General features: G+C 49.8%; 1 protein-coding gene and 1 long non-coding RNA gene across 3 annotated transcripts in view; one reads left to right on the plus strand and one right to left on the minus strand.

The window, feature by feature from the left end:
- Nucleotides 1–9,503: 9,503 nt before the first annotated feature.
- Nucleotides 9,504–11,377, minus strand: LOC111943229 (uncharacterized). The gene is made up of 5 exons (XR_002870835.2): nucleotides 11,284–11,377; nucleotides 10,668–10,703; nucleotides 10,505–10,543; nucleotides 10,042–10,110; nucleotides 9,504–9,644 (listed from the first exon to the last, which is right to left on the minus strand). It is a non-coding gene; the product is annotated as an uncharacterized LOC111943229 (long non-coding RNA).
- Nucleotides 11,378–21,516: 10,139 nt separating this feature from the next.
- The window catches only part of LOC111943230 (maltase-glucoamylase-like), a 68,377-nt gene continuing 68,011 nt past the window's right edge, over nucleotides 21,517–21,882 (plus strand). For both annotated transcript variants that reach the window (XM_086866495.1, XM_086866496.1), the window contains exon 1: nucleotides 21,517–21,538. The gene's annotated coding sequence lies outside the window, so the exon portion shown is untranslated. The remainder of the gene's footprint in view (nucleotides 21,539–21,882) is intronic.

Genomic DNA, 21,882 nt, shown 5'->3' on the forward strand with positions numbered 1-21,882 from the left:
AAAACAGGGGATGGGATGGCAGAGAGACACTGGGGTGACGGGGAGACGGCAGCAACCCTGAGCCATCTTTTTTCACCCTTTGTCCTGCCCTTAGGAACAGAGGAAAGGGGAAGGTACAGGGAGGTATACACCAAAAAAAAAAAAAAAAAAAAGGAACTTCACAGAAGACGAAAACAGTCCACCGGAAGAGCCATACCGTCCATAATCGTCCATAATGTTAATATAATTGTCCATAATGTTGATATAATCATCCATAATGTTAATATCGTCCATAATACGTCTCCTTGGGTGATGTTAGGTGCTTGTCCCAGCGTCTGGTCTCGGCTCCCCCACCTCCGTAAGCCCTTTTCTTCCCCATGCCCGAGGCACTCTCAACCCAGTCTCCCTGCCAGGTACTCTCGAGTTCTCCTTTCCAAGGCGGGGGTCTCGCCGGCTCTCAAGTCATCAGCCGGGGACTTACGAGGTGTCCATGGAGCCGGGTCCTGCTGTTCTCTTGCTTCGCTGGATGCCACGCATTCTCTCACCATTTGTTGCTGTCAGCAACCTCAGGATCTCGTCCAGAGAAGACGCAGGATTCTGGGGACCAGCATGAAACACCAACCGAGACGGGCTCCCGTTCATGAAACCATTTATTCAACATGGGAACAAACTCAGGTCCAGAACAGAGTGCTCCAAACAGAGGCACAGCAAGGGTTTTTGAGGGACAGAACTCCCAAGGGTCTCCACCTTTGAGGGTGGAGTTCAGGGTCAGGGACCATTAGAAACACACCAAGGGAGAACCCCCCAGGGACTCAAACCCAATCAGAACACCTGGACCGCCCTTCACAAGGGGTATGGGGTGGAATAATGTTAACTCTTTGTCTCCCTGAGGCACACTGCCACATCACTTAACAGCCACACTGGCTAAAAGAGTCCGTTTCTACATGCTTATGAATATTTCACCTCATTGCCTGCTGCTTTTATAGGCACAAGTGTAGTTGCAGGTGCTTGAGGCAAACAACACTGGACAGATTCCTGTTCCCATTCCCACCTTCCTGCAGAACACTGGTCGAAGGTGGTTTTTTCTGTTAGAGTGGTTCTCACAGGCTGGACTCCCTGGGCTTGCATTAGTTGCATTAAGTGGTGCTTAGTCATTCAGGGATTGATTAAATGGATTTATAGGTTCTAAGACAGCATCTTGCTACCAAAGGAAGCCTGACACCCCAGGGGCTTGGGCTGTGCTCACCTGCTGCCAGCCCTGCCCCACCTTGCTCATCCACATCCCAGGACAGCAGACTCCACTGAGGAAAAGTATTTTTTTCCCAGTTAAAAAAGGTGTGGACATTAAGAAATAAAGACAAATGAAACCAACCTCTTGCGCTACCCACACTCTCCTCAGGCTGGAGAATTAAATCAGTGGATGTGCTACAGCTTTAAAGAAGTGTGTTCTCACATCATGCACAGCTCTTAAATTGTAGAAGGCATTGCTGAAGGGTGAAATAATTTATGAACAATTATAACTTATTGTGAGAAATGTTCAAAAGAAATTCAAAACTAATTCAAGAGCATCATTTCATTGGTGTCTATTAACTCTGATAATTGCACACTCACCAGAGAATTCCTTTCTAAAATCAGGATAAGAGGGCTCACTGAAAAATGCAGAGGCTCTTGCACATGTGATATGTACAACACCAAATTTAGGATGAAAAAGTGTGATGTGAATATTCTGGGCTCATTGGGAAATGGTTTTCCTTCCACCATGGTTCTGAATTTCATAATTTTCCCTTTTCTAATGCAGAGTAGGTCACAGCAGAACTCACATGACTCAGGTGGCAAAGGAAAAGACTCCAGAGATGACCTGTTGGAATACAATTTCAAAAGTGGCTGAAATGTTCCATAGATGCAATTTAAACTGGGAAATTACAAGAGGAATTTATGCAAGAGGAGGGTTTAGTTTGGCTATTGGGAAGGATTTCCTTCCAGTGAGGGTGCTGAGGCCCTGGCACACATTGACCAGAGAAGCTGTGGCTGGCCCTGGAACCCTGGAAGTGTCCAAGGCCAGGCTGGGCACGGTTTGAAGCCACCTCGGCTGGTGGAAGGTGTCCTTGCTCATGGCAGGGGATGGCACTGCATGAGTTTTAAGATCCCTCCAAACCCAAAGCATTCCATGATTCTCTGGTTCTGCAAGCTACAGTGAAACCTTTCGCATCAGTGCAGAGAAGTCATGTCTCTCCTGCTTAGATATATTTGATGTCTTTGTGTATGTTAGAATTTTGTCATACATCTATTTGGCCATAGGACAGAAGGAGATTCCTTTAAAATGAAATATTGGGATCTTAAAATCTTTAAATGTAAGGATTTAATGTGTGGCGTCTACAAATGACGACTGTGTATGAGACTGTGTGTCACACTCTCCAGTATTAATTGCCCCTCCTGGGGTCCATGTTCCCCACCTGCTCCTCATTATCTTCTGATTGATAAGTCATCTCTTACTCTTTTCCCATGTCCACACAGCTGGTCCCTTGTGTAAGTCTCCTTTTATCACTTACTTGCTTACATGCTACTGAAAGAATGTGTTCTGCAATTAAGTTATTGATGTTTTTGATTCCCCCTAACTGTACCTCCAGTTTAATCAGAAGCTGTTCCTCCTCTCTTGTCCACACACTTTTGTGGGCTCCTTGGGCAGAGATCTCTGAGGGGTGGGATGAAACAGTCCTTTCCTGGCTCCTGATAACAGGATGAGCCAGAGAGAAGGGTTGAGAGAAGCTCCCTGTCCTGTCCCAGTGTACACAGCAGTGTCATGTTCTTGTCTCTGCCTTTTTCAATTGGAAGTGTTGGTGATACCCATATCTTGTCCCTCTCCAGTGGCATGAAGATAAGATCATCCTTGGAGGACCCCCCAGTGCCCTGGGAGCTCAGGGCCACTTCCCTTGAATGATCAATAAACCCCTTCAGCAAAGCTCCCTTTTGTGTATCTGTGTTTTCCTGTGTGTATTTGTCTGTCTGAATTTCCGTTCTCCTGGAAAACGAGGCACCTTGGGCCAGGTGCTGGTCACTGTATGGCTGGGCTCTACTGCCTCCCAAGAAGTCCCCCACTATCCAGCTTGTTTGCTGCAGGTTATGTGAGGTCTGGTGTGGGCAGTTTGAGTGAGTGAGTGTACGCACAGGCAGAGCAAAGAGCAGATGCTGGCTGTGATCACGATGGAGGTTGGTGTGGGTCCAAAATGAAAAAAAAGGTTTCCAAAAATATTTGGTTTTCAAAAATATTTTTTCTTCAACTAAAAAATACTTTTTTTTTCCCAAAAAAATGTTTATTTTTGTCAGAAATATTTACTGATCCTGAAATTTGTTTCCCTGCTTGACAGGTCTATGTGGCTATGGGGGGTCATGTGGCTGTGGGGTTTCTCCATGTCTGGAGAGGAAGTAGGATGCCAGGTGAACCCGGCTCTGGGGGGTTCCTCAGCAGACAGGTCAGCCCTGCTCTGAGGCAGTGCTCAGTCGCCAGCAGTACCCTTCTCTATGGTGTCACGGGGCAGCCAGGTCTACCTGGGTCCAAGGTCAGGCTCAGCCACCAGCCCTGCCCAGAGCTGGTGGAGTGGCAACACCCCAGCATCCGGGCACAGGGTGAATTGGTCTACTTGGGTCCAGCAGGACTTTGCTGAATTTTAGCATGGCCTGAGTAGACCATTTTTTTCCTGGCTATCCTGGAAGTTCACCAAGGAAAGTAACTGGTTTTCTCTGCCACCAGTTACTCCATTGAGGGAGTCAATGCCAGTGGCACTGCCCCGGGGAAGCCTCACAGCAGAACTGGCACAGGGCACTGCCCTGGCAGAGTGGCACAGAAAATGTCTTGGCTGTGAGCAGCAGAGCAGAGAGAAACTGGCCCAGGCAGCTGCTGCTGTGCAGGCACAACTCCACTGTCCAGGAAGGTCCCAGAGTGACCACAGGGGTTTGCAGATGGACATGGAGTGGACATAGGACATGATGGAGAGAACAGAATATTTTGCTCCAAGGAAGAGGTATATGACCTGTGTAGCACATTCCCCATAGGAGATGTCCGTGATGTTCCAGAGGGATTTGGCCATGGCTTTAGGCACAGTGCTGCAGATGGAGTCGAGGTCAAGGAGGTTGAGGAGGAAGAAGTCCCTGGCTGATGAGTTTGGCGGGAGAAATGCTGCACTCAATATGAATGATCAGCAAGTCTCATTTATTGGTAACTCTAAAACCACTTATATAGCATCAATAATTAGGCTCATACATAGTGCAAAAGCAAGCTCATTATTGGATATTTCATTTAAGGTCAACTCCACCTAATTCCACATACCTGTGATCGCACATCTATGCTGAATTCACATTCTTCTGATCACAGTGTCCTGTTCTTAGTTAACAGTTATCACTAAGGTCTTTCTAACTTTGCAGCATCCCACACTGACTGTACTCTGTTGTCTAATTCTTTCCCAGCTAACTGCTGCATGGGAACGTGACCTTCGCTAGCTAGCCACTCCTCTGTACCTGGGGGTGTGCAAGTGGTGGTTGCAGACTGTAGCAGGGATGATGAGGCCGTTGCTCAGGAGAGCAGACAAGGAGATGCCCAGGAAGAGCCACAAGTACAGGAGCTGCAGGTCCCGAGGGTCTGTGAAGGCCAGGAAGAGGAACTGGGTACTGGATCTGCTGTTGAACATCTGGAGCCTCCTGTCACAAGGACATTTGCAAAAGACAGTGAGACATGAGGCTGGACTTTTCAGAGGAAAACCAGTTTCATTCTTTCCAGAAATTCCCAACCCTACCTCTGTGCCCTCAGTCCTGCCTGTGTGCAGCTCCCTTTGCCTGGAGCTGTGCTTGGCACTGGCTGAGGCTGCCAGGACAGCTGGGTTTTTGCTGTGGGCTTTTCAGAAATCACTTCTGTCCTGCAACAACTGGGAAACAGCAGGACAGGGGGAATTTGAGTGAAATGTGCTCCTGACAGAACAAAGCTTTTCATCATTGTTGCTCCCAACTCCCCCAACACACACAGAGCTCCAGAGGGTTTGTGTTTTTCCTTTTGGTCAAGTTCCACACCACAGCAGAGGGGTGGTTTGAAGGCAGATTTGTGTTGCATTCCTGTTATCCTGGCAGTGAAATACTGGGCAGAAGGCACAGAGATGTCTTCTCCATGGGGCTCACAGGAAACATCAAGATGCTTTGCAGGCACTTGCACCTGAGGGCAGACTCAGCCCAGCAGCACCCCTGGGCAAAGGAAGGAATGTCCCAAAGATGGGATGTTGTATTCAATGCCAGTCCCACACCTCAGCAGTGTGAATTTGCTGAAATTTTCCACTTTAACTCCACTCCTGAACCAATTCCTGATGTCTTGAAGACAGTTCTGGTAGAGGAGCAGTTCCTTCAGGCTTTCTGCACTTCCATGAGCCCCCATGAGCTTCCATGGGAGATTTGGTGCTGAGTCCATGGGTCTCAGATCCACAGAGGCAACTTCACAAATGTCCAAGGTGTGACAGTCAGAATCGAAGGCCCAAGACACTTTTCAAGGCCTGAGATAATTTTCCACTCTCCATTGGATTTTTGCTGTGGTCAAATGGCACTGAGTGTGGTCAGAAGGCTGTGAGTTTTCCTGAGCAATCCTTTGCTCTCCAGGTGCTGATGAGCTCTTGGAAGGGAAACAGGGACTGTGATGTTGTAATTGCTGCCCTGTCAGGCACCAATGGGCACCTGTTGTTCTTGGACCCAACAGCAACCCTAACAGAGAAGGATTCTCTGAGGTCCTGGAAAAGCCAAACAGCTTTGCTACCAAAAGCCCATGGGCTCCTGCATAGGTCTGTCCAGGACGCAGTCTGGAGGTGGTCCCTGCCAAGGATGAATAGAGGCCCTGGGCCAGTTCCACAAGGGGGCTTTATCCACTCCTTCCCAGTGAGACCTTCCTGGGCCTCCAGCACAGACAGTCTGTGGGATCCTGTCTTCCAGAAATATGGATGAGTTCTGCCCCTTTGCACTGGGGCTTTCTGAGCACATGCGGCACCAGTGTCAACCAGAGACACATCCTTGATGCTGCCATGGGGCTGCTGTGCCAGGCTACCAATCCCACCCGTGTCAGAAGCCCTGACTGTCCCTTTCAGATACCAGGAGGGAAACAGGGCCCCTCCATTTGTGCTCAGCGAAGGGATTTGTGGGGTTTGTTCTAGCCAAGCAGAAGTGCCTAGAGCAGGGTGGAAAGTCAGAGCAGCCCTTCTGCTCTGCCCCATAGACACTGGAGCAGGAGTTCACCTGCAAAAATGCTTGGGGGCCTGTCTTGTTATGGACTTCGTGGTTAGGTTCTTTTTCCCTTTGAACTGAAGATTGACGAGAGGGTGGCAGTTCTCTCTCATTCGGTCTTGGTTGTTTATTCTTATCAGCATTACAAGGTACAAGGAATTATGTGCACTATGATAAAAAGGTGTAAAATGGCTAACAAAGATCCTCTTCAAGGTCTTTTATATGTCCATTTGCCCAATAAACAGATGCCAACTAAATTATATTTCTTAGTGACTCAATGACCCAACAACTGTGTACTGCACTGCGGCATTCTTTATCCAATCACTAGCTACTACCCAAAAACCTCTAGAAGAAGAAGATGAGGAAGAAAGGAGAAGAGACAACACCCTAAATCCTCCATCTTGTCTTCTGCTCTCTAAATTACTTTAAACTCCAAACTTTATCTTATTCACCCAGTGACCTAAGAAACTTTCTAATTTACACACTTACATTTTCAGGTTTTTCTATCTAACTTTAACATTTGTTCTCATGTATCACCATGAAAACATGCTCATTAATTTCATGTTATATGAAAATCAGTGTTTTTCTGGATTTTAAAAATAAGTATCAGAAACAAGGACACACACTCTGTATCCCAGACTCCAACAGGGGCCTTTGCATTTCCCTCCAGGTTCTGTAGTGGAGCCCCTCCACTCCAGGGAGGTTCCAAATCCAAACTCCCCATGTCCAAGCCCCAGTGGTGTAGACAGAAACAAGGGTGACAAAGCCTCTCTCATGTCCCAATGAACAAGGGGGAAAGAGGCAGGGGGGAGGGGCTCACATATTCTGCACTCTGTTTTAGGATTGGATGTAGTGGTGACACCTATGTCTTATCCCAGTCCAGCAGCATGAGGAGATGATCATCCCTGGAGGAAATGCCTGATCCTGTGTGAGCCCTGGGCCATATGTTCTGACATATCAATACACCGCTTCAGTAAAGCTATGCTCTGAAAGTCCGTGTGTGTTTCAAAGGAAATTTCCCCAAACCCCCAGGAAGTTTCCCCTGGAGGTGTTGTCTTGCCCATACCCCCCAGGTGTCCATCCATCTGAACATCCTGTCACTCTGTCACTGTTACCTCCACACATGTCTGACCCCACTGACACCTCCCAGGTTTGCACCTGAACTCCTCCCTCCTGCTCTTCCTTCACCAGAAGCGCCGTGGCAGCTCAGACCAGGCACTCCCAGGCCGATGCCAGATAACGAGCATCTGGCAGAGGCAGGAAGGATCCCCCATTCCATGGGGTTTTGGGGTGCAGGGGGGCAGCTGTGTCCCCTCCCAGCCCCAGGACTACAAACCACAGAGAAGATGCCTCAACTCCCTCAACTGCATTGCTTCTCTCAGCCCTGGGCTTGGGAAGTCTCCAGCCGCAGCACAATCTCTAGAGAAAACTTTCCGCAAGGAAGACAAAAGAAAGGAATTGTTTCTTCCCTTTCCCTCATCCCTCCCCTTATGCCAATATTCTCATCAACTTGTAGCAAAACCAACCAAAAAGCGTCTGCAGTGAGGTAACTCTGAGGATCTATTCCCAAATAGGGCCCTCAAAAAAGTTAGAAAATTGTGATTTGGTTGAATAGTTTAAAAACCAGACATTCAAATTTCAGATGCTACAACAACAAAGTTGGCAGTTTTAATGGTCCTTTATCCTCCTTTTTCCCACTGCTCATTTGACACATCCCAACTCCAGAGAAGCAGATTATGGAAAGCAGAACTGCAGGAAGAGCTGGAGGTTCATTCCAGAGAGAGGAAGAAAGATTGAAATAGGGAAATTATTTCAACTGTTTTCTGGATCATAACGGCCACAAACAGCTTTTCATTCAGTGTTCAGTACCGCAGTGCTGACATATGTTTCTCATTTTTTAAGCCAAATTGCAGTAATTTGGAAATTGTCCCCGGTTTAGAACAAAACCACAGGCAAATAATTGACTCACTTTGGTTCCTAAATCAGAAATCATTAAGCCTCTCCCACAATGTGTTTCCTTGCAGTAGAGAAGCCAGCTTGAATCCTTTTGTCCTGAGTTTGTCCTGACTTAATGACTTCAGATGAACTGGAATGGTCCCGGCACTATCAAATGTGGCTGCAGTGACAAGGATCAGACCCCTTGAGTCCCCATAAATTGTGGTGGATCCTTACTTTCCACAGCCCCACCACGCTGAGCACAGGCACCTTCATCTTGCTCTTGCACTAGTCAGCACTGGCCAAGGCTGCACCAGGGGAAGAGCACCTTTATCCCTGCACCCTCCTCAACAGCCCCCAGGCCAAAGTCCGGCTTTGCACAGCCCCGAACCCTGGCTGCAAGCCCAGCCCTGGCACAGAGTCCATACCACTTGTGGCACAGAACCAGCCCGTTTCGCCTGGCATCCATCCAGCTTCCTTCATGGGGCATTTGGTCCTGCAAAAATGGAGCCTCCGGGTATGTGCAGTGGCTAAGGTGTTGGGCAGGGAGCTGAAGGCAGCTGGGTCCCTTCTCCAACACAATCCATCTTCCACCAGCCCCTTGGAGTGCTGGGGGATTGTGATCACCTGAAGACAAGGCTGACGATTGGGGAATTACTCAGATGTGGCACTTCCCACATCCACACCATCCCATTTCTCAGCACTGCAGGCCCCATGCTGGTCCAGTCTCCAGTGATGCCTTGTTTTTAACTTTTATATTTTTCAGATCCTGTACTGCATTAGTGTATAACTGAACTCCATATATGTTGCTAGTGGACATGAAATACAAGCACAGATTCAGTCACAACAGCAGAGGTTTTCAATCCCGAGGAGGTAGAAGCTTTTATTTCAGGGTTTTCAGCCCCATTTATAAGGTGTTCCAATACAGGTTAACCTGATTGGTACAAGGAAGAACACCTCTCTTGTCCCATTGGTGAAACAGGAGAAAAACACACTCAGACATCTGTACAACATTCTTCAGAGAACAAAAACCTATTTACAAAAAACAGTCCTTGAGAGAGAAAAGTTTCCCAAAAGACTTCCCCTTGGGAAACAGATCTGGCATTGGCCTGGGAGCACCTGGTCTGAGCTGCCACGGCACTTCTGGTGAAGGAGGAGCAGGAGGGAGGAGTTCAGGTGCAAACCTGGGAGGTGTCAGTGGGGTCAGACATGTGTGGAGGTAACAGTGACAGAGTGACAGGATGTTCAGATGGATGGACACAGGGACAAGACAACACCTCCAGGGGAAACTTCCTGGAGGTTTGGGGAAATTTCCTTTGGAATACACACACAGACACAGAGCATGGCTTTGCTGAATGCATTTATTTCTTGTTTGAGGAAAAAAGCCCAGGGCTCACAGGGGATCAGGCAATTCCTCCAGGAATGATCATCTCCTCATGCCACTGGAGGGGGGCAGGACATGGTTTTCACCAACAGTTCCAATCCTAAAACACAGAGCTCAAAATGTGATCCCCTGTGTCCACTGTGACAGAAGAGGGGCTTTGTGACCACCCCTGTTTCTGGAGAGAGAAAAGAATTGAGGTCCTGGGTAGACCTAGGACAGGATTTGGCTCCTCAGATCCACAGGACCCCCAGACCCCCTAATCCCTGGGGTTCCCCAAAACCTGCAAGAGAACCTCCCCCCATGGGGACTGTGGGGTTCCCCAGAGCTCCCCAAGTGCAAGAAAAGACTTGTCCAGCACCCTCAGAAAATAGATCAGTGAAAGTCAAGTTTTGCATCCCTCTACTGGCCCCAAACTCTGCCCACCCAAAAAATACCACGGTTCCCCATGAATTTCACAGAATCATGTGGGGGTCTGGGGACCACCAAATGCTGCTCACCTATCCATGGAGAGAGGCAGCCAGGCGCTTCTGCCGCAAAAGACCCTCCAGCTTTTCAGCCACAGGGGGCTGGGGACAAAGGCAGCATTAAAGACACACTGGAGGCACAGGGCTGGATTGGGAGGAAAGGGGAAAGCAGGGGGGACATTGGGGAAGGGGCCTATGGGAGCAGTGGGGTGTAGGAGCTGCTGTGCTCCTGCCCAGAAGTACTGGGGTCCTGGCCAAGAGGCACTGCGGGGACAGGGGCTGTGTCATGGACCATGCGGGGGTGCTGGGGAACAGAGATGGGAATGCAACGGGAGCACTGGGCAAAAGGTTCCCTGGAGAGGATCTATGCAGCAGGGGAGTTGCCTGGGGTGTCAGCAGGGGTGCACTGGGCTGTGCTGGGACAAACTGGGATGGCTTGGAGTGTGGTGGCCATGCAAGGGGAGGGTCTGACACCGGCAGAACTCTTGGTACCCACCAGAGGTGTCTCCAGGATCTCAAGATTGTCTAAATCCAACTGCAGAGAGACCAGGAGACCTTGCTGGTCACTGGGATGTCCCTGATGCCAGCAAGGAATTGGGGGACCAAACTGTCCCCAGGTTCCCTGAAGGGATGCCCTCCAATCCCAGGAGCCCACTCACCTCCTGGAGATCATCTTGGGTTCCTTCCAGGAGTGGCTGGGAAAGGAGAACAAAGGCTTGGTCTGGATTGGGCCTTGTGGGGCTGTGGGGGGACACAGGTGCAGGGAGCAGGGCGGAGGCAAAGGGATGGGAACTCAGGGTGTCCTGGGGGATCTGTTTGAGGTGGGGGGAGACCCAAAGACACTGAACTGGGGAAAACTGAGAGCCCAAGGTAGTGGGCCAGGGGTGTGGAAGGGGCACGGTGTAAGCTACAGGGCGGGAGAAAGGAATTGCGGTGTAGGGACATGGGCGTGCAAGGGAGAGGCTTGGTGGGTACAGAAGAACGAGGACAGGTGGGGACAAAGACCAGCAAGACTGAGAGAGGATTTGAGAGAGGCGCTGAGTCAGGGAATTGTACAGGCGGACTGCGCTGCAGTGGCCAGAAAGAAAGGCGGAGGACTGAGGGGGCACGTGGAAGGAAAGACCTCGCTTGGGAATGGTCAGTGGGAGGGTGTTTGGGCACCCTGCACAGGACACAGAGGAGGGAGCAGGGAGGAAATGTGTGACGGGCCCAAAAGGGTGGGATGGGAAGCCAGAAAGGGCAGGATACGGGGACAGCGTTTGGCTGGTGCCTCACCTTGGCCTGTGCTGGGGGGCACAGCAGGATGGAGAAGAGCAGGGCCACGCTGAGCACAGCCGCCTTCATCTTCCTCTTGCACTGGGCAGCACTGCCTGAGGCTGCTCCATGCCAGGAGAGCCTTTATCCCTGCCGGGACTCCTCCCTGTGCCCTCCCCAAGAGCCCCCAGGCCAAAGCCCAGCTTGGCACAGCCCCCAGCCCTGGCCACAAACCCAGCCCTGGCACAGAGTCCATACCACCTGTGGCACGGATCCAGCCCCACTCCCCACATCCCTCTGGCTTCCTGCATGGGGCAGCTGCCCCTGGAAGGGCCCAGGCACCCAGGGGTGCTAAGGGAGGCAGGCAGGGAGCGAAAGGCAGCTGGGGACCCTGTGAGGACAACCCCCACTCCAGCACAATCTGTTCTCCAACAGCCCCCAGTGCCAGATGCCCCATCTCCTGCTGCCCCTTCCCTTCCAGAGGTTTTCCTGTGGGACACCCCAGAGCTGAGCCTGGCCCCAAACCCAACATGTGGGAGAACAGGGGGAACAAGGGGCACGTGATCAGGCCACGGATTGGGATCTGCAGTCACTGGAGACACTGGGGAGCACTGGGCAATGTTGATCACCTGCAGACAAGGCTGAGGTTTGGGGAATGGCTCAGGTGTGGCAATTCCCACATCCAGACAACCCTGTATCCCTTCCCCTGCAGATACCAAGCTGGTTCAATTTCCCTCCCCAGAGCAGAGTTCAGAGGGAAATGTTTCCTCCTCTGGGACTCACCCTGTCACACCTGCAGTCTCTGTGCCCACCCAGAGCACATGGGTTCTACTCTGCACAGCTGTCCCACATGCAGTGGGTTAGCAACCCCATCCCTAACAAGGCCCAAACTGCTTGGGACATGCCCAGAACTCCACGAGGTCCTTGTCCCCACAGAGGGTCTCTGCAATACCCTGGCCCTGGGCCCAGGCCAGCGCTGGCCCTGAGCAGAATGTGCCCATCCTGAGGGACGTGGGCAAGGGGACATTTGTCCCCAGGCAGCCATTAAGAGCTAACTGGGTAAACAGAGGTGACCTCCAAGAAGGAGGAATGATTTTGGTCCCCTGCCAGCATCTTTGATAAGCCCTGTTTACCCAGGGCCTGAGGCACCAGGAAGACACTCAGGAATTCTGTTCCTCCCTGGAGTGCCTGATGTGGGGCAGTGTGGGCATGGGACAGGTTCAGGCAGCCTGGAGGCCCTTGCTCCCTGCAGGCCTGGCAGTGGGGAGAGCCTGCAGAGCAGCACAGAGCTGGGGCCACTAGTGGGAGCAGCTCTTGGGGTACCACACACCCTTGTTGCTCCCTTGCTGCTGTCAGCAAAGGCTGGAGCCCAAATCTGGGGACAATGGCCAAAGCCTACTGAACTCCAGGCTCAGAAAATCCATTCTCTTCATCCATCCTGGGTACTGTCTGATGGGAGAAGAAATTCCTGTTGGCTAAGCATGATTCCCTTTGGTCAATCCATGCTGACCACTCCTGGTCACCTCCCTGGCATCCCTATGGTCAGATGGCCTCCAGGATGAGATGTTCCATGCCCTGTGCAGAGGTGGAGGGGACACTGCCTGGCCTGTGATGCTTTAGGATTTTAGTTTGGGGGTTTTTTTCATGTATTTGTAAGCCTGTAGTTCTTTAATGTATAACTCTAAACTCTGTATACAGTGCTAGCTACTGTCTTCACATTTTGGTGAGACAAAACAATTCCTCTCTAGGTCTGGGAATCAAGGACACCTCACTGTCTCAGGCCCCGAGAGACCTAAACAAAAAGTGAGTTGGGGCGAGAAGACTGGGGGTAAATTGCTTCATTACCTGAAGTTGTAATTGCAAGATTAACCCCCAATGTGCAAATGGACCAAACTTATAACCTGTTGGCCATTTTTGGGTGTAGCCACTGCAGAGGTTTCTTCTGCTCTAAACGTATCTGAAGGTCCTTCAATAAATATTACCCCTTTTTTTTTCTCTTAATTTTGTCTGACCTCTGTTTTTAAGTAAGCCCAAAAAAGCATCACCTGCACTTCCCTGGCTCCTTGCTGCCCTCTGGGAAGAGTGGGATGACACTGGCTTCCTTCCAGCCCTCAGACCCCACTCCTGACTGCCACAGCCTGGCAAAGATTGTCATGGGAGGCCTGGCTGGGGTGTCCTCCAGTTCCTTCAGCACTCCCAAATACCTCTGTCAGGGCCCTTGGACTTTGGGATGCCTCGTTTCTCCAGGGGATCTCTGACCAAATCTCCAAGGGGTCGGAGGAAAGTCTTTTTTCCACCATTCCTTGTCACTGCTCTCCTGGGTCAGACATTCCTGAGGGCTGCTCTTGTGTTACAGAAAGGGCAACTCCACCACTCCCTTTTCTGTCCTGTTTTTCTAAAACCCCTGAAGCCATTCCTGACAACTCTCCAAGCATGGAGCCATCACTCCATCTCTCTGGACTATCCAAGTCTCACAACTGTGCAATATCTCTCAGTCTCTGAGTCTCTGTATCCCTTCCCCTGCAGATCCCAAGCTGGTTCAATTTCCCTCCCCAGAGCAGGATTCAGAGGGAAATGTCTTCTCCTCTGGGATCCACCCTGTCCCACCCAAAGCCACTGAGCCTTCCCAGAGCACCTTGATATTTTTCTGCATATCTGCCTCAGTCAGGGGGGAGCAGGGATCCCATTTTCAATAAGGCTCAAACTCCAGCACTGTCTGTGGCTGTATGTCCCCAAGGTCCTTGTCCCCACAGAGGGTCTCCACAATGCCCTGGCCCTAGGCCCAGGCCAGCATCAGCCCTGAGCAGGATGTGCCCATCCTGAGTGATGTGGGGAAGAAGGGCTTGGCCTCAGGCAGCTATTGGGAGCTAACTGGGGTAACAGAGTTGTCTTGTGAGGAGAAGTGTTTGTCCCCTGACAGCATCTCTGATAAGCCCTGTTTACCCAGGGTCTGTGGCACCATGAAAGCATTCAGCAGTCTGGGGCTTCCCCAGTTCTGCAGTTCCTTGGGCAAGTTCCAGAGCAAGCAGTCAAGACAGTGACCTGAAATGTTTTCCCAGCTGGGCCACAACAAATTTGTGGTGGATTCACAGTGTCCCTGGGGAAAGAGAGAAGCAGAACCCTTCACTAATGCCCTGGAATGTCAAACAAGAACAACAGCCAAAGACAGCTCTCAGGAACCACTTCTCTGTGTATTTTTCCTTTTTGGGAGCTGGGACAGGCATCTGGATCCACCTGGGAAAAAATTGGGGGCACCTGTGATTCTCTGAGGCTTAGGAAAACCTCCCATAGGCTTCCGAATCCAAACCAGGTTTTCACCCTCAACCTGTGATCTCCAACTTGCATCTCCTCTGAACACTTTTATTCACATCCCTGTAGGCAGAGCACTAAACCAGAGCAGGATTTTCCTGTCCTCAAGGCTGCTGCACGGAGTGATGGCTCCATGCTTGGAGAGTTGTCAGGAATGGCTTCAGGGGTTTTAGAAAAACAGGACAGAAAAGGGAGTGGTGGAGTTGCCCTTTCTGTAACACAAGAGCAGCCCTCAGGAATGTCTGACCCAGGAGAGCAGTGACAAGGAATGGTGGAAAAAAGACTTTCCTCCGACCCCTTGGAGATTTGGTCAGAGATCCCCTGGAGAAACGAGGCATCCCAAAGTCCAAGGGCCCTGACAGAGGTATTTGGGAGTGCTGAAGGAACTGGAGGACACCCCAGCCAGGCCTCCCATGACAATCTTTGCCAGGCTGTGGCAGTCAGGAGTGGGGTCTGAGGGCTGGAAGGAAGCCAGTGTCATCCCACTCTTCCCAGAGGGCAGCAAGGAGCCAGGGAAGTGCAGGTGATGCTTTTTTGGGCTTACTTAAAAACAGAGGTCAGACAAAATTAAGAGAAAAAAAAAGGGGTAATATTTATTGAAGGACCTTCAGATACGTTTAGAGCAGAAGAAACCTCTGCAGTGGCTACACCCAAAAATGGCCAACAGGTTATAAGTTTGGTCCATTTGCACATTGGGGGTTAATCTTGCAATTACAACTTCAGGTAATGAAGCAATTTACCCCCAGTCTTCTCGCCCCAACTCACTTTTTGTTTAGGTCTCTCGGGGCCTGAGACAGTGAGGTGTCCTTGATTCCCAGACCTAGAGAGGAATTGTTTTGTCTCACCAAAATGTGAAGACAGTAGCTAGCACTGTATACAGAGTTTAGAGTTATACATTAAAGAACTACAGGCTTACAAATACATGAAAAAAACCCCCAAACTAAAATCCTAAAGCATCACAGGCCAGGCAGTGTCCCCTCCACCTCTGCACAGGGCATGGAACATCTCATCCTGGAGGCCATCTGACCATAGGGATGCCAGGGAGGTGACCAGGAGTGGTCAGCATGGATTGACCAAAGGGAATCATGCTTAGCCAACAGGAATTTCTTCTCCCATCAGACAGTACCCAGGATGGATGAAGAGAATGGATTTTCTGAGCCTGGAGTTCAGTAGGCTTTGGCCATTGTCCCCAGATTTGGGCTCCAGCCTTTGCTGACAGCAGCAAGGGAGCAACAAGGGTGTGTGGTACCCCAAGAGCTGCTCCCACTAGTGGCCCCAGCTCTGTGCTGCTCTGCAGGCTCTCCCCACTGCCAGGCCTGCAGGGAGCAAGGGCCTCCAGGCTGCCTGAACCTGTCCCATGCCCACACTGCCCCACATCAGGCACTCCAGGGAGGAACAGAATTCCTGAGTGTCTTCCTGGTGCCTCAGGCCCTGGGTAAACAGGGCTTATCAAAGATGCTGGCAGGGGACCAAAATCATTCCTCCTTCTTGGAGGTCACCTCTGTTTACCCAGTTAGCTCTTAATGGCTGCCTGGGGACAAATGTCCCCTTGCCCACGTCCCTCAGGATGGGCACATTCTGCTCAGGGCCAGCGCTGGCCTGGGCCCAGGGCCAGGGTATTGCAGAGACCCTCTGTGGGGACAAGGACCTCGTGGAGTTCTGGGCATGTCCCAAGCAGTTTGGGCCTTGTTAGGGATGGGGTTGCTAACCCACTGCATGTGGGACAGCTGTGCAGAGTAGAACCCATGTGCTCTGGGTGGGCACAGAGACTGCAGGTGTGACAGGGTGAGTCCCAGAGGAGGAAACATTTCCCTCTGAACTCTGCTCTGGGGAGGGAAATTGAACCAGCTTGGTATCTGCAGGGGAAGGGATACAGGGTTGTCTGGATGTGGGAATTGCCACACCTGAGCCATTCCCCAAACCTCAGCCTTGTCTGCAGGTGATCAACATTGCCCAGTGCTCCCCAGTGTCTCCAGTGACTGCAGATCCCAATCCGTGGCCTGATCACGTGCCCCTTGTTCCCCCTGTTCTCCCACATGTTGGGTTTGGGGCCAGGCTCAGCTCTGGGGTGTCCCACAGGAAAACCTCTGGAAGGGAAGGGGCAGCAGGAGATGGGGCATCTGGCACTGGGGGCTGTTGGAGAACAGATTGTGCTGGAGTGGGGGTTGTCCTCACAGGGTCCCCAGCTGCCTTTCGCTCCCTGCCTGCCTCCCTTAGCACCCCTGGGTGCCTGGGCCCTTCCAGGGGCAGCTGCCCCATGCAGGAAGCCAGAGGGATGTGGGGAGTGGGGCTGGATCCGTGCCACAGGTGGTATGGACTCTGTGCCAGGGCTGGGTTTGTGGCCAGGGCTGGGGGCTGTGCCAAGCTGGGCTTTGGCCTGGGGGCTCTTGGGGAGGGCACAGGGAGGAGTCCCGGCAGGGATAAAGGCTCTCCTGGCATGGAGCAGCCTCAGGCAGTGCTGCCCAGTGCAAGAGGAAGATGAAGGCGGCTGTGCTCAGCGTGGCCCTGCTCTTCTCCATCCTGCTGTGCCCCCCAGCACAGGCCAAGGTGAGGCACCAGCCAAACGCTGTCCCCGTATCCTGCCCTTTCTGGCTTCCCATCCCACCCTTTTGGGCCCGTCACACATTTCCTCCCTGCTCCCTCCTCTGTGTCCTGTGCAGGGTGCCCAAACACCCTCCCACTGACCATTCCCAAGCGAGGTCTTTCCTTCCACGTGCCCCCTCAGTCCTCCGCCTTTCTTTCTGGCCACTGCAGCGCAGTCCGCCTGTACAATTCCCTGACTCAGCGCCTCTCTCAAATCCTCTCTCAGTCTTGCTGGTCTTTGTCCCCACCTGTCCTCGTTCTTCTGTACCCACCAAGCCTCTCCCTTGCACGCCCATGTCCCTACACCGCAATTCCTTTCTCCCGCCCTGTAGCTTACACCGTGCCCCTTCCACACCCCTGGCCCACTACCTTGGGCTCTCAGTTTTCCCCAGTTCAGTGTCTTTGGGTCTCCCCCCACCTCAAACAGATCCCCCAGGACACCCTGAGTTCCCATCCCTTTGCCTCCGCCCTGCTCCCTGCACCTGTGTCCCCCCACAGCCCCACAAGGCCCAATCCAGACCAAGCCTTTGTTCTCCTTTCCCAGCCACTCCTGGAAGGAACCCAAGATGATCTCCAGGAGGTGAGTGGGCTCCTGGGATTGGAGGGCATCCCTTCAGGGAACCTGGGGACAGTTTGGTCCCCCAATTCCTTGCTGGCATCAGGGACATCCCAGTGACCAGCAAGGTCTCCTGGTCTCTCTGCAGTTGGATTTAGACAATCTTGAGATCCTGGAGACACCTCTGGTGGGTACCAAGAGTTCTGCCGGTGTCAGACCCTCCCCTTGCATGGCCACCACACTCCAAGCCATCCCAGTTTGTCCCAGCACAGCCCAGTGCACCCCTGCTGACACCCCAGGCAACTCCCCTGCTGCATAGATCCTCTCCAGGGAACCTTTTGCCCAGTGCTCCCGTTGCATTCCCATCTCTGTTCCCCAGCACCCAGGTTTCTAGGGAGTGGGGTCCCCTATAGGGGATGAGGGTCCCTCTATGAGGTAGAAGGGTCTCTGTGGTGTGGGAGGTCCCTCTAAAGGTGGGGAAGGGTTGCTGTGGGTGTGGGGCCTCCTTGTGGGACAGTGGGGTCTGTATCCCTATTCAGATGGGAGTGTTTCTATGGGGTTGGGGTCCCTACTGGGGGTTCCTCTAGGGTGGAGTCTCTATGGGGTGGAGGGTCCTTAGAAGAGGTGGGGAGGTCCCTACAAAAGGTGAGGGTGCCTATGGGGTTGGGGGTCCCTATATGGCAGTTGGTCCCTGTAAGGAGTTTCTCTATGGGGTAGAGGCTTCCCTATAGGGGTGGGGGATCCTTTCAAGGGGTGTGCAGGTCCTTATGGGAATTCCTATAAAGGGTGGGGGTCCCTATAGGGGTGGGAGCACCCCTATGGGGTTAAAGGTGGACTTAATGGGGTGGGGGTGTCCCTGTAGGGTCAGGGGATCCTTTGAAAGAGTGGGTGTCCCTATAGGGGGTGGGGGCTCCTAATAGGGGGTGGAGGCACCGCTGTAGGGTTGAGAGGGGTCCTTATGAGGTGGGGAATTCTTATAGGGCAGGGGGCCCCTGGCGGGGTCCTTATAAAGGATGGGGGTATCCCATTAGGGGTGGGGGTTCCTTATAAGGGTTTGGGGACTCCCTATAAGGAGTTGAGGGGGGCCTTTATGGGGTGTGGGTCTCCACAGGGCATCTCTACAACGGGTAGGGGATCCCTATAGGGCAGGGGGCCTCTGTGGGGTATCCTTATAAGGGGTGGGGAGTCCCTACAATGGGACCTATGGATGGGGGGGGTACTTATGGGGTGGTTGTTCCTACAGTGGTGGGGACCTCTATGGAGGGGTCCCAAACGGGTGGGGGGGCTGTCTAAAAGGAGTAGAGGCTCCCTGTGGAGTTGAGAGCGTTCCTATAGGGTGAGGATTCCTATATGGTTGAGTGGGCTCTCTATAAAAGTTGGGGGTGCCTATAGGGTGGGGGATCTCAGTGGGGGGTCCTATAGGGTGGGGGGATCCCTATAAAGGGTGAGGGGTTCTTATAAGAAGTGGAGGCTCCCTATGGGGCTGAGGGAAGTCCCTATGGGGTTATAGGAACATTTTGGGGGTTCCTATAAGGGCTAGGGGGTCCTATAGGGTGGGGGTCTCTGTGGGGAGTCCTTATAAAGGGTCAGGGTCCCAATGGTTCGTATGGGATGGGGGATCTGGGGTCCTCCCAGAGAATCACTGGTCCTGAGACCCTCCAAAATCCCCTCCAGAATCCCATTAATTCCCCCAAATTCCCCACCCCTTCCCCATGCCCGAAATTCCTCCCAAATCCTTGGAATTTCTCTCCAAATTCCCCCTAATTTTCCCCAAATTTCACCCAAAATCCCCAAAAATCCCCCACCCCTCCCCCACTTCCAAATCCCCCGAAATTTCCTCCAAATCCCCCAATTTTCCCTAAATCCCCCTCCCCAAATTCTTCCTCGGCTCCCACTCTTCCCCCTTACCAAAATCTCCCCACTCCCACCCTTCCCCCATGCCTAAATCCCCACCAGTCTCGCTATTAATTAATATTATTAAAGAAAATATAAATTAAAATAACCCCAAGGCATTATTAGTGTTATTATTTCATTATTACTTTTATAATTTTAATTATTATTTTTAGTTTTAAATTTTATTTTTAATTTTCTATTCATTTTTATTACTATAATTATTTTAATTTTTAAAAATTTTTATTGATTGTTTTTATAATTTTGGGATTTGTGAGAATTTCCCCTTTCCCACCAGATTTTTGGGATCGAATTATACCTGAATTCCTGCAGATTTAGGAAAACTGGATTTTGCGGGTTTTTTCCTCATTTTTGATGTCCCGGTTTCATTCCCAATGTTCTGGTGTGTCTGGGAAAAAACCTGGATAAATCTGTGAGAAATTGGTGACAATTGGGATAAATCCTGAAAAATGGCAGAAAATTGGGATAAATTGGGATAAATCCATGAAAAATGGCAGAAAATTGGGAGAAATCCACAAGGAAATCAAGAAAAATCGAGATAAATCTGCCAGAAATCACAAAAAATTGTTATAAATTCAAGAAAAATTAGAGAAAACTGGGATAAATCGGTGAAGAATTGCAAAAAAAATGGGAAAAATGAGTGAGGAATCACAGAAAATTGGGATAAACCTGTGAGAAATCACAGAAAATTGGGATAAATCCACAAAAAAATTACAGAAAGGATAACTCCAGAAGGAATCACCAAAAAATCAGAATAAATGAGAAAAATTGAAGAAAATCAGAATAAAATCATGAAAAATCACAGAAAATTTGGATAAATCAGTGAAAAATGGCATAAAAATGGGATAAATCTACAAGAAATCACAAAAAAAATCAGATAAATCCATGAGAAATGGTAGAAAATTGAGAAAAATCCATGAGAAATAAAAAAGAAAATTGGGATAAATTATCAATAAGAAGCAGCAGAAAATCCAGATAAATCCAGGATAAGTTGCAGAAAATCAGGATGAATGTGTGAAAATTAGAGAGAATTGGAATAAATCCATGAGAAATCAGAGAAAATCAGGATATATCCAGGATAAGTTACAGAAATCTGGGAAAAACTGGGTAAAATAGCAGAAAAACAGGATAAATTCATGTGAAATCACAGAAAATTGGGGTAAATCCACAAGAAATCATAAAAAATGCTATAAACGTGAAAAATTGCTGAAAATCTGGATAAATCCTTAAAAAATCTCAGAAAATTAGGATTAATCTGGGATAGGTTGCAGAAATTGGAATAAATCTGTGAGAAAGCATATAAAATTGGATAAATCCCTGAAAAGTCAGAGAAAATGGGAAAACTCCACAAGAAATTACAGGAAATTGGGTAAATCCATGAGAAATATCAAAAAAATCAGGATAAATCCATGAAAAATCAAAGAAAAGTGGGATAAGTCCAGGATAAATGACAGAAAGTCAAAATAAATCTGTGAGAAATCACAGAAAATCACAATAAATCCATGAAATCACTGAAGTGGGCTGAATCTGTGAAAAGTTGTAGATACTTGAGAAGAATCCAGGAGAAACCAGAGAAAATTGGGGTGAATCCATGAGAAATCCCAGAAAATCTGCATAAAAACAGGATAAATTGTAGAAAATCAGGATAAATCCATGAGAAATCACAAGTCAGGATAAAGCCGTGGTAACTGACAGAAAACCAGGGTAAATCCCTGAAAAGCACTGGGAATTCCCCATTTCCAAGGATTCTCATGGGTTAGCAAAACATAAATCCATAAAAGGCCATAAATGCATAATGAAAATTGGATCTGCTCCGGGCAGTTCCCGGGGCAGGTCCCGCCCCCTGAATAAAAAGGGGAGAATTCTGGACTCTTCTGGGATTTCGGTCCAAACGGGGAGGGAAAGATCTGGCTCCAGGTGAGCAGGAATGGACTAGTACTACCAGTACTAGTACTACTACTATCCATTAAATCAATAATCAATTATTGCGGGGTTTCATTTTCTTTTCCTGCTTCACTTTATTTTTATTTAATTATTTTCACTTTTCCTTCTTAAATTTTCTCTTACATTTTCTGTTTTATTTATATTTTGTATTTTCTATTTCCTATTTTATTTTTCATTTCAGTTTTATTTTATTTTTGTATTTGTATTAGTTATATTCAATCTAACTTTGTTATTTCTATTTTGGTTAATTATTTTTATTATTATATTTATATTCATTTTTATTTTAATTTTTTACACTTAATTTCAATTTTATTTTT

This window comes from Cyanistes caeruleus, chromosome 31 (genome assembly GCF_971803275.1).
Source record: "Cyanistes caeruleus chromosome 31, bCyaCae1.hap1.1, whole genome shotgun sequence".
Taxonomy (NCBI): domain Eukaryota; kingdom Metazoa; phylum Chordata; class Aves; order Passeriformes; family Paridae; genus Cyanistes; species Cyanistes caeruleus.